Below are 13,102 nucleotides of genomic sequence, written 5' to 3'. Positions count from 1 at the left end.
CAGATCGTGTAAAAAAGAATTGAGCTCAACCTGTCATATGTTAAGCGCTCAGATTTTATTAATTTTGATAATTTAATGAGATTTATAAGATGAAAATTAAAGGGAAAGATGGCTTTAAAGTATAAACAGATAAATCATGATTTAAAATAATAGAAATTCTGAGGTTAAACTGTCATCGTGAAAAAAAATTTTAAAGAAATCACTAACAATAAAAAACTAAAAGTATTATTAACTAATAAAAGAATAAGAAAATTATTATTATTAAAGAATGAATATCTTCTGCATGTACTACATTTATAGCATCCATAATTTTACAGAATAATACACATGAAACAAAATAATATATTTAAAATAAACAGATAAAAATCAATAAAAAAAAAACATAAGAGTAAACTTTTACAATTCTACAGAAAGAAATGTTCATTACAAATAACCACAACGAATAAAAACAGAATGTCTTAAAAAAAAGCATTTGATAATAAACAACACAATATATCAATAACAAACAAATTCTGTTTGTTAACTTAAAGTAAATAATCATTTTAATAAAGAATAAATGAGAGATACAAACGTATAACAAACAATAACATGCAACACAGCTAAATCTAATAAATTGTACAGATAATAACAAATTAATTAACATAAAGGAAGAATTAATTAATTTATAACACATAAAAAGTAACATAAGCTGTGCTATTTTTTTTTTTTTTTTTTTTTTTTTTTTTTAATATAAATATGTAGTTTTACTGCATCCTGCTGGCATTAAATAGTGTGTAAAAAAATCCCCAAACGATATGAAAGTGAAAAAGTATTGAAAAGATACTTGCAAACTGATTAAACATTTAAAATTTTATATGTAGTATGTTTAACTGAATGTAATAACATCAATGCCGTTGGAGTAACTGTAGAAAAGCAATTTCTAAAGTACGAAAAGTTTTACTGGTAAGTCAAACACAAATAAACTTTTAAAAATCAGAAATCTCTTCTCAGTAGAAATAACTAATTATGCAAAAAGAGAAGATTATCAATTTTTCCAATTTTTTTATGCTATGCAGTAAAGCAGATGACAGATTTTAAGCAAAACCTAAAATATTAATTTTTTTAGAAAAATACTTGAATTTTAGATGCCATAAGAAAAAAGACTGACCCGACACTAGGTACAAGTGACTCTTGAAACCGAGAATGAAGTATTCTGAACTGAACTTCCTAAGGAAAGTAAAACCGATGAAGCAGGTTCCTGTTGTCTTTTCACAAAACTGAACATACAATCTCATACTAGTATGTTAAGGTTATTGAAGTGCAAGATATGTTCAGCTCTACGAGTGACAATTCACTCTGTTCACAATAGGGTCTGGCTGTGAAGCGATGAAAATTACTACTATAATAAAATTCAACTTCGACTAGTGTTGCTTAGGTGGTCTTGATGCGCATAAAGTCATAAGAAAGCCGGGTGCAGGTAGCGACAAATTAATCTAACCCTTTTGTCAAGAAAGGATGCATTACATATATATAAAGAAAAGAAAAATAATAAATATACAGAAATGCAACACAATTGTAATATGATTCTAAGTTACACAACAGTAAAACAATATAGTATTCTTTTCTTAAAAAAACTTTAACTAACTGCTAACTAAATTAATAATAATAGTCATAATAGGTGTTATATACAGTACCTGATTGATGAGCTGAAAGGGTCTACTACAATACATATACTGTGATTTTTCTCAAAATTTATCTGTATTACAATATTTTGTACAATTACTTATTTTGATTAGAAAAAATTGCTAACAGAAGTCAAATATTAATAATCACCACAGGGTCATCCAGTACTTTCATACTCTACCAAAATGAAACATGTTGCATTATTTCTCTCTACTACAAGAAAGATGTCTGGTACGATTTAACTGAACATAATGTAATTATTTATACTCATAATAAAATATGCCAATTTTGGTAACACATTAAGGTGGTTAGTTATTTCACGTTTAAATAGACAATAGAAGTTCTTGAAATATATACTAATATACTACTCACATCACTTTAAAATAGCTATTTCAATACTCATACATTATATATATATATATATATATATATATTTTAAATATATAATATGAATACTGTACATGTGTAAGTATATCAACATTTGCATTTCCACACACACGCGCACGCACACAAAAGTGCAAAATAATAATAAACCATTCTGATAAGGGGAAAAAAATAATGGCAGTAAACTTTCAATCATATGAATTTCCTAATTACAATATACGAGGTCTGTTTGGAAGATAATTGAACACGCCAACAGAGATATTTAGTGATGATCAGTTAGCAGCATTGTGTTCTGCATAACCTTCTCTGTAACCACATGTTCTTGGATTGTTGATATTTTGTTTAGTTTTATTGTTATTGTTATTTGAGTGTGACATGTTTTAAAATGTTAGCAGCGAATTTTGTAATCTGCGATTTTCAAGAGTAACGATACAACATAAAATTTTGTGTGAAACTGGAGAAAACTTTCAAATTTTGAAATAAGCTTATGGAGATTATGCTCTGGATCATATGCAATGTTACGAATGGTTTTCATGATTTAAAAGTGGTTGTAAGTTGACTGAAGATGACCCTCAACCAAGAAGGCCTTTGACTTCAACCGATGACACCTGTATTCAGAAAATTAACAATCTGGTGTGTGCAAATCGTCGACTGACTGTCAGAGAACTTACAGAAGGGGTTAACATTTCAATCGGATCATGCCGTGACATTTTGACTGGAAAATTGAACATGCATCAAGTTGCAGCAAAGTTTGTTCCTCGCTTGATGACTGAACAACTGAAGGAATATCAAGTGGACGTTTATTGGCAACTTCTTCAACAAGCTGATGACGATGAAACATTCACGCAAAGGATCATACTGGGAGATGAAGGCCAGGTTTATGGCTACGACATCAAGACAAAAGTTCAATCATCAAAAAATCGCTACTAATACTTAAACACATTGTACTCAAACAACAATAACACTAAAACTAAACAAGATTTCAACAATCTAAGAACATGTGGTTACAGATAAAGTTATGCAGAACAGAATGCTGCCAACAAAATATCAATAAATATCTTCGTTGGCGTGTAATTAAAAATGTTTGGTTATTTTCTGAACAGACTTTATATATTATTTGCTGTAAACATGTAATTTGGTTTGATAATAAATCTTTTTAAGGATAATGTTTATATTTGCAGTTTTTACCTCCAATAGTAAATCCCATTGATCCCGCAAGCTTCTAATAGTATAATATCACAACAACTAATTATTTGTTTTTCCATCAGCAGAATATGTTTGAATATCAGCAGAATATGGCCTAGACATACTGGTTTAAAAAATGAAACCTGTCATTTGGTTTCAACTCTTAGCTGGTATTTTTCATTGTTTTTCTATTAACAATGTACTCTCTTTTGGTAAAAACTACATAGTGACAAAGCTATATTTATGTATGATAAATATAATATTAACTAATATTCCACTAGATGTTCCAGTAACATTCAGACTATCATAAAATTACCACTCATGGATTATCATTTACGATGAATGCAATCTTCATAGGACAACATATTTTTAGAAACAGGCTGTTAAATAATAAAAGAGAAAATTAAAACATGGTAATACCACTGATAAATACACTAACATAAGGTCACATCTGTGACAGTATGAAGAGATTTAGAGAAGCGAGGAGACTGAGCTGCATGAGAATGTGATCAGTTGAATTACAGCACTTGAATTATACAGTGGAAAATAACCTCAGAACATCGTTGCTAGAGATTATTAATAAATTATATGCAGTGACTACTAAAAACATAAATAATTTTGATAATATAAAGAGAAGAATTGACCATAATGTTATATATATATATTTATATATACATACCCACTAGAGCGTAAATTAATGCAACACATAAGTCATTTAATAAAAATTAACTTTATGAGAAAAAAAATCAAAACTACAATTTGTGAAGATCTAGTAATTAATATGTTCTTTATTCTTAATCACTTCACGTACACGATTTGGAATAGATTCAATAAGTGTACTGCACGTTTTTTTAATTTCTTTATCACGACACCATACTGATATTACTGCTTTAATGAGATCATATTTTGTGGTATAATTCATTTTTGAGAGTCGCTTTTTGACTATTGTCCAAAGATTTTCAACTAGATTTAAGTCTGGGGAGTTGCCTGGCCACAGGAGCACTTAATGTTTCGTTGTTTGAAAAATTTTTTGACATTTTTAGCAGTATGGCATGGCATCAAATCTTGTTTGATTGTTTGAAAACTCCACTGTCTTGTGGGAATTTGTTTTGAAGTTGTGTCACAACCCTTTCCTTCAGAATCTTGATATATCCATCACTTTATAATGTACGATCTACTTTTTTTTTTTTGTTTATTTAACCTCCGGGTCCGCAGTCAAGCAATTCTTTCCACAGAGGATGAGATGAGTGTTTTGTAGCATGTGTGAAAAATGCCATGCCTGACCTGGAGGTCAGGCATGGCAGAACCCAGGACCTCCGGATTAAAGGCCGAGACGCTACCAGTTATGATCTACTGGAAGTAATGAAGAAGGGCCAACAAATGTGAAACCCCAAAACATTTTTTCTTTGGGAATGTTGAACTGATTGTTGGATATGAGCGCAGTGATGTATTCTCATCTGATGCTTTTCTAACGTAAGAAACTGTTTGCCCCTAAACATAAAAATGTGACTCATCAGAAAACAAAATATTTTTCCAGTCTGCTTTGGCCCACTATAGCCTTTTTTAATACTACTGGTGTTAAATACTGCTTGTTAGTGAACCAACAAGTTTTCTGTCCTGTTGCAAGAATCTCATGACTAACAATTGTCATGCGTAATCTGTAACACTGGTTGTTAATTCTCGATTTAAGTCCACAGTAGATAATTTTGGACCAAGTTTACTTTTTCTTACTAATAATGGATCCTGTGGTAGTTTTTCTTTTACGGCCACATTTGCCTTTCCTTTGAGGTGAAACAAAACTAGTTCCTTTATACTGTTTTAAAATCATTCACTGCCCCTAGTCCAACACCACACTCAGAAGCTATTTTTTATTGTGTCAGACTGGTATGCTCAGAAAAAAAAACAATTTTCGAATGCTTTCTTGGAGTTACGTCCATTATTATATATTCAAGACGCAGAAAGAAAAAACAAAAATACAAAAAATAAATAGAAAGCACCTATGATGTACGCTAAAAACAGATAAAACCACATTAATAATCTAAATGAAAACAATAAAATTACCATCTACTATGACCAAATGGTGTAAATAGCTGAAATATACATTGTTAAAAAAAAAAAAATTTGAATATAAACGGACAGCCCTAAGAAATCGTAAAACATTTGATAACATTGTCTCATTGTTTCCTAACATATTTTGGAAGTAAGCCCCTGGTTTAAAATTTCGACATAATGACATATAACAGACAGTCCACAAGGATGTGGTGTGTTAGTTGGTAGTCGCAGCAAATACAAATGGGTGCATCAGTCTGAGTCATGAGATATTCATGAGTTAGCCTAGCGTGCCCTATATGCAAACAGCAAATAATAACATACTCTTTACGGTTATTCCTGAATGAGGAGCTCAACAGTGATACAGTATTCTTAACAGGATGAAGTTTATTGTTGAAGGTAGTACTCAATTCAGTTTGTCACTCATCACGGATCACCCTCTTCGGAAAACAGACAAGATTATCGGGAACAACATAATTAGTGAAAGGAGGATGGAAACAAGCCTCTTTTGCCGCACTATCAGTGTGCTCATTGCCTGAAATTCCAATATGGCTGGGGATCCAGCAGAAGCTCACAGTTGTTTAACCCAGAGTCATTTCAGAGATAACAGACTGTATGTCAAAAAAATTCCATGTCGATGTTCATGTACTCCTCGTCTGAAGTACACATCTCCAATTGCCTGTACAGCACTCATGGAATCTGAACAGACAAGTATGTGTCAGAATTTTGGACTAATTATCTCATAATATAACCAGATTTGTGTTCTTACGATACAGATAAAAGACTAAAGTAGTAATTAACAAGAGAAGGCTCCAACGGGGGCTCCAACGTGGGGTCTGTTGTTCCAACATGGAACAACAGACTGAGGTAATTGTATACTTAGTGGTACGAAAAGGTGCTGAGCTGAGGTGCCTAGCAAAGCAGTAGTCTCAGCTGTTTCTGGTAGCAATACAGGTTAGAGAACACCGCATCAAAGGTTGGATGATTTCATTGCACTTTAATATGAGATACGTAAGAGCAAATCAATCGGTTTCATCTATTCCAAAGGGATTTCCACCGGTAGACTTAACACAGGGCTTGAATTAAATGCTCCTATAGCATGATGGATTGCATCAAGTATTCTGAGAGCGGTGGATCGAGCACACAAATAAGCCATGCAGCTAGTCTAAGTGCGAACGGAGCAGAGCTTGGTAGAAGCACAACATGTATATTTGATCAGCTCCCCGATGATTGTTACATAAAGCTTTCAGCATGTTTAGCATTTTTTGGCATTTTACCTTCAGCTTTTTTACATGTGTTACTCACATCAGTCTATGGTCAAACCACAATCCTAAAAATCTAATCCGTGTGCACAGTTCAACCGGTTCATTATGTAAAAACAGCTGAGGTAAAACACGTTTATGTAAAAACATGTACCTTCAAGCGTGAAACGCAGATGCATTTTGTTTTCTCTGGAGAAAACGTGAATCCAATTGTTTTACACCAAAATTCTTAGCGGGTTATTATTTTGGAGCGGCCTCTCATTAGTAGCTAAAGTTCTAGATGCCATGTAAACTGAAAAATCATCTACAAATAAAGAACACATACCGGGTTTTCACACATAACTTGTTATACTATTTATGACAAATAAGGTAACACTTAGAATACTTCCTTGTGGAGAACAAAACACTGAGGAAATGGACAGTATGAACATTTATAACAACAGAAGAAAAAGAAAGAATGAAGAATAATACTGAACAAAATAATTCATGACTGGGAAAATAGAATTATCTAAGGACATAAAAATGAGAATATTCAAATATAAAAGTAACTCAAAAAGTAAACTATTTTAAAAAAAACTATTACTTTTATTTGTACATATATAAATGAAATACGCTTATATTTCAACTAATCTTCCATTATTTCTTTACCATTTAGCACATCTCTTAATAAGTCTTTGAAATCCTGCCTGAAAAAATATTTCAATCTGGTGCGTAGCCAATTTTATACTGCTTCTATGAGCTCTTCCTCAGAACAGAAATTATTCTGTCGTAGATCTTCTTTTAGTGGATCAAAAAAAATCAAAATTGCTTGAAGCCAAGTGAGATTTAACGGTAGGTGGTCTAACAACGTAAAGCAGAGAATATGAAGATAAAGGATTGTTTTGTTGTGATCAAGCACTATACTGAAGCCAAATTGCACCTTTTGGACTTTAATTTTATCTTCAATGATCACAGTATCTTATAGTAGCTTTCACTATTCACAGTTTCACCTTTAGCTGTGAAGCGAATAAAAACTGGATCTTCTATAAATCAGAATATTATCATAATCAACCTACCCGCGACATGTGAATTTTGAATTTTTGCTGTAGGAGATGAAGGGTGTTCAGAAACTAAACTTTGTTGCTTACTTTCAGGTCCGAGCTTTAAGCCCATATCTTACCAAAGGTTAATTCACATCAGTCTAACCATCTTCATAATATTTCAAAAGCTTCTGGGAAATTTTCAGATAATTGTTTTTGTAGAAGTCCTGTTAATTGACGTGGAAACCAAAGAAGGCAAACTTCTCAAAAGTTTAAAGAACAATGGATTAAAAATGCCAGGCCACAGCCTAACATTTAACTAGCTTACAACTTATCAACTTTACTCATTGTTAATTGTGAATCACTTGGATAATTGCATTGATATAGACACTATTCTTTGACCGCAAGCATAAATTTCTGTTGTTCATCGCAGAGAGAAATCCTACCTTCTTTAAAGTGATCTATCCTTATGTAGATTTTTATTCCACTCAAACTCTATAAATTGCTGTATAAATTCCACTCTATAAATTGCTGTAGCATTCTATAAATAACCTCAGCTAGTTTCACTCCCATATTGAGATAATATATCGCTGTCAGTATTTTTTCCTTAGTGATATTGGACAAGGGGAGCATTCATTTTAAATTGAAATTTATCACAACCACAAACAGCTCTATGAGGTAATGATTTACAATAGAAGTTGGTGTTGCAAGATAAGAGATTGGATTAGAAATATAAATCTCTTTACTTCTGACTTTCCCTTATGTTATACTGCTTAACATTACTATACAGTAATAAAACTGGATAATCGGTAAGAATATACCAATAAAGCAATGTAGCAAAAGAGATGAGATGACTAAAGATTCCAATTGTATGGGCAAAAGAGCTAGATCCAGAAATTAATGAATTAGATGTGCAGCAGGAAGATAAACATAATGAAAGAAATAGAAGAAAAATAACTCAAAATGATTTGTTTATGTACTAAAAAGAGAAAGAAAAAGAAAGAGAAAACCAAAAATATGACAGAAAAATGACATTTCAAGGTAGATTAAGAAAAGAACAGTGACCATGATGAAAATAAAGAAGTTACTCCAGAATGGAAAGAAAGTGAAGCCTTTGATACACCAATGCTGAACTGCGATGATATAATGATAAAAACAGACAGTAAAAAGTAAAAGATATCATAAAATAAAATAACCTATAAATACAAACAATAGCAATGTTTATTACAATGATAGTACTTCTTCAAAAAAAGAAATTACCTTCACTTAAATAAAAAAAATTTACATTACACTGAAAATTAAAATAAAATTAATCAAAATGAACAAACGATTATAAAGAGATAAACTGGAAGTTAGTTCACTTGATCTGGAAGCAGCCGCATTCAAATTTTCCTTATTCTGTACTGATGCTTGGGTCACTACATAACACATACACAAGACGTACATACATGAAAAATCAGTACCGAGCAAGCAGTGCATAAAATAAAAACACTAAAGAAAAAGTAACAAATAAAAGTAATAAATTAAAATATGAACCGATGAGAATAAATGATAAAATCTAATAAACAAATATAACCTAAAAAATGTACCAGGTCATGCAAAATTACAATACAAAATATATTAAATTTTCTAAATCTGATTACATACTATATGATGAAAGACTATAAATGTGGTATCTAAAATTTATAATGCATTAACAAAATTAGAGATAAGAACTAACATTTTGCTCCACCCATAAAACAACAGTTATGCTGAGTATTATGACACAAAAATAAGGAAGTTTTTTTGATGCTGCTTTTTATCTGAAGGTAATATTTCACTGAAAATGCCCACTTAAAATGTGGAATGTGTAACAAAAACGTGTATCTGGCTATTCATTTTTTTGCCTCTACATTTCAAAATGAACAAAAAAAGTTCTATAAAAAATGGTAATTTCCCCTTCGTTTTTCTTCTGCCATCCATTTTGTGTTTGCTAAAAAAAAATTTTATCTAAAGATTGGATTGAGGAATCATTTTAATATTTATCTAATTTTCAATCTTTATTTTCATCATGGCCACTATGCTCTTTTCTGACTCTACCTTGAAATGTCTCTTTTCCATTCCGACCTTGTTTTATTCTTTCTCTTTCTGTCTCTTTTTAGTCATAACCAAACCATTTGTATTATTTTTCTTCTATTTCTTTCATAATGGTCATCTTTCTGCTGTATCTAATTCATTAATTTCTGGATCTACCACTTTTTGTCCATCCCATCTCTTCTTTGGACAAAAATATATAAACATTTGTACAGGGTAGATATGTTTAAGCAACTTTCTCTAATTAATAAATAAAAAATTATCATCTATTTTGTAATCATATTTACTAATTCTAAAATGGTGGTGATGTCAATTTTTTAATCTTCAATATCTTGATAATCATAGCTTTATAAAAGTATGTTTTATTAGCAAACATGATAAGCCTTTCATTGTATTGAGAATAAAATCTGATCTTGATATAAGTATTTCTGTAGAAAAACACAAAATAGGGGACAGAAGGAAAACAAAAGGGAAATTGTCATTTTCGTTTTATTTGAACATGTAGTCAAAAATGAATATTTTTTTGTTTAGATACATACAAACTCTGTACATAGCTGGGTGTCATCTTCCTATTGATATCATTTCAAATGAGGGGTGAATTTCTTTATAAACTGCTGAGCCATCTAAGGATGTGATACCGTAATGATTACTTTGGCTGAACTGCAATATCTTATCTCAACTCTCAGGCTGGCAAAGGTACAAGAAGTAGGATGATACTTGTATTACTGTTTTCAGTTTGTTCAGAAATTATTTTTTGTTAAAAAAAAAAAAAAACACTAATTATACAAAAATTAAAAATCAATCTAAGATCAGTAATTATCATGAACTACATGATGAGATGTTTGTATCAAATATTATGAAACATACTTCTTCAATCTTTAAAAATAGCTTACATAAATGAAGTTGAAGTTAGATTTGAGAAAACTTATTTGAATTCAACCATCATATGGTGCTAGTCCCACAGAAGGAGAAATGAAATGGCAATCAGAACCTGTGGCACGTTTATGTACCCCAGCCAAGTACATGCTGTGTTGGATGTGTAGAAGAGTCTCCAAGGTCTCAAAATGAGACCATGCTGTAGAGGAGTAAACCCTGATAGAAAATCCCCCAAAAGACATCGAGAAACCAGTGGAGTATTGTCAACAGTCAACATGGCATGAGTTATTGTAAAATCATCAGCTGGAAGTAAAACAGCCCCCAATCGGATTTCCAGATGGGGCTGCACAGACTCCTTGACAAATGAAAGCTGCAGTAACAATAGGAACGTAAAATTAGCCACATGGAACATTCACAGTCTGTTCCAAGCTGGTAAACTGCATAACACTGATGTAGAGAGGAAGCAATTATATAACAGACATTCTTCGACTTAGTGAGGGCGTTGGCTGCGGAGGTGTGAAGCTGGACAAAGCAGTGATTTTCTATTCCGGTTTGAATGATCCTAGTCACAGAGTGGGTGCTCCTGTTTTGATGGTTGAACACATTGGCAATGGGGTTTTGGATTACGTTCTGTTTTTGGAAAGAATCAAGTTAACTAATTTGACTTCTGAATATTATTCAAGTTTATGCACTTACTGCAGACAAGGATGGCAAGGAAATCGAGTGGTTCTATGAACAGATTGCAACATTATTAAAACTCACTAAGAGGTGAAATCACCATAGTCTTGGGTGGGCGATTGGAATGCAAAATTCAGTAGAGGTCAGCATGAAGAAATATGTTAAATGTGAGCAGACATATCCTAGCGCTGATGTGAATTCTGATTACAACCTAGTTGTTATTATGTTAAAATCACATTTTCCACAGATGGGCAAATCACCGTCACCACAACTGATCAATGATCGCAAGCTGCTAGAATCAGATATTCATATGCATGCTACGAAAGAAATGAAAGATTTAATGGTGGAATTGCAGTCTGTAGCAGACCCAAATGTCATCTGGGAAAAGTAGAAGGAAGGGCAGTCTAGAATTCAGAATGAGGCACCTTGCCTTGCAGTGTAGTAGAAGGAATGCGTAGATGACCACTGAAATATTAGAATTTACGAGTGATAAAGAATGACGAAAGGTAATGGAAATGAGTGCATGAGACTGGGCAGAATTATTTGCAGAAAGATCCATAAGATGAATAGCTGAAGATGAAGTGTCAAAAAATCAAAGAGGTGTAGACTAAACACGATTTTTTCAATGTCCATAAGAAAATGAAAGTATTCACTGGTTTGTACTGTAAAGTGGTACTAAATAACTTGAAAGACAAACATGATAATATGATACTAGAGGAGAATGACAAAAATGCTAAATGGAAAAAAATACATCAAAGAATTATTTGGTGATGCAAGGCCTGCACAGCGTATGCTGGATAATGTCAATTCTGGTCAAGAAGTAAGTCTAGATGAAGATGAAATGAAAGAAGATATGATATAAGCAATTAAAAATATGAAAAATAGTAAAGCTGTCGGACCTGAAAAAATGCACGGCACACTATTAAAACTACTGAAGGACGATCAATTGTCTATTGTGTTTTGGCCAGTTTTTCAACTCATATTATGCTCAGGGGAAATTCCAACACATTGGCTGAAATCAATTCTTATTGCATTGCCAAAAAAGAACAATGCTGTGGAGTGTGGTGACTATAGAACCATTCATCACACCTTTTTATGAAAAAAAAGTGAACCATTATCTATAAGATGCAGAATACAAAAGACAACTTTTCACACAAAATTAATAGGGTTTGTATTTACCGTCAATCTTTATGTATTCAAAAAGTAACCTCCACTCAAATGCAAATATGTTCTATCCGTATAAGTATGTTAGTTGAGATTGAAAATAAAAACGAATGTGAAAAGTCATCTTCTATTGGTGTTTTAGAATTTCTAAAAATAATGGTTTGTTAAAATCAGGACTTCATGGTGGTCATGATAATGGAGCTGGTGACACTGGAATACCGCAGCCAATCCAACATCCTGGAACACGTGGACTGATTTAGCAACATGTGCAGGTATTCCATCCTGCTGCAACTGTACTTGTTCCATGAGATCCTTCTCTTGAAGTTGTGGTATTAATCGTGCCTTCAACATCTTAAGTTTGTGCATTCATTGGCCCATCAAAAAAATATGAACCAAGCAAATGACGAGTTGTCATTCCAGCTCATATCATGACATGCGGTGGATTTCTTCCCATCTCTGTTACATAATAGGATTTTCTTTCGCCCAAAATAACACATTTCTGGCATATGAACTGCAATAAATTGCAAATTTGTCTGTAAAAAGCACCTTTCCACGGTGCACTGCAGCAGGGAATTTTTCTAATAAAGCTCAACAGGATGCAGCACGACGTTCCATGTTTGCAGTCTGACAGTCCAGTGATGAATATTGGACGAAATGGCCTAACTTTCAAGTCCTTTTTCATATGATCTTGCGTTGTTGTCTGTGGTATATGAAGTTTAGCTGACCGTTTACAAGTTGATTTCATTAGGA

Source organism: Lycorma delicatula, chromosome 3 (genome assembly GCF_047948215.1).
Source record: "Lycorma delicatula isolate Av1 chromosome 3, ASM4794821v1, whole genome shotgun sequence".
Lineage (NCBI taxonomy): Eukaryota > Metazoa > Arthropoda > Insecta > Hemiptera > Fulgoridae > Lycorma > Lycorma delicatula.
This window is presented reverse-complemented; position numbering follows the sequence as displayed.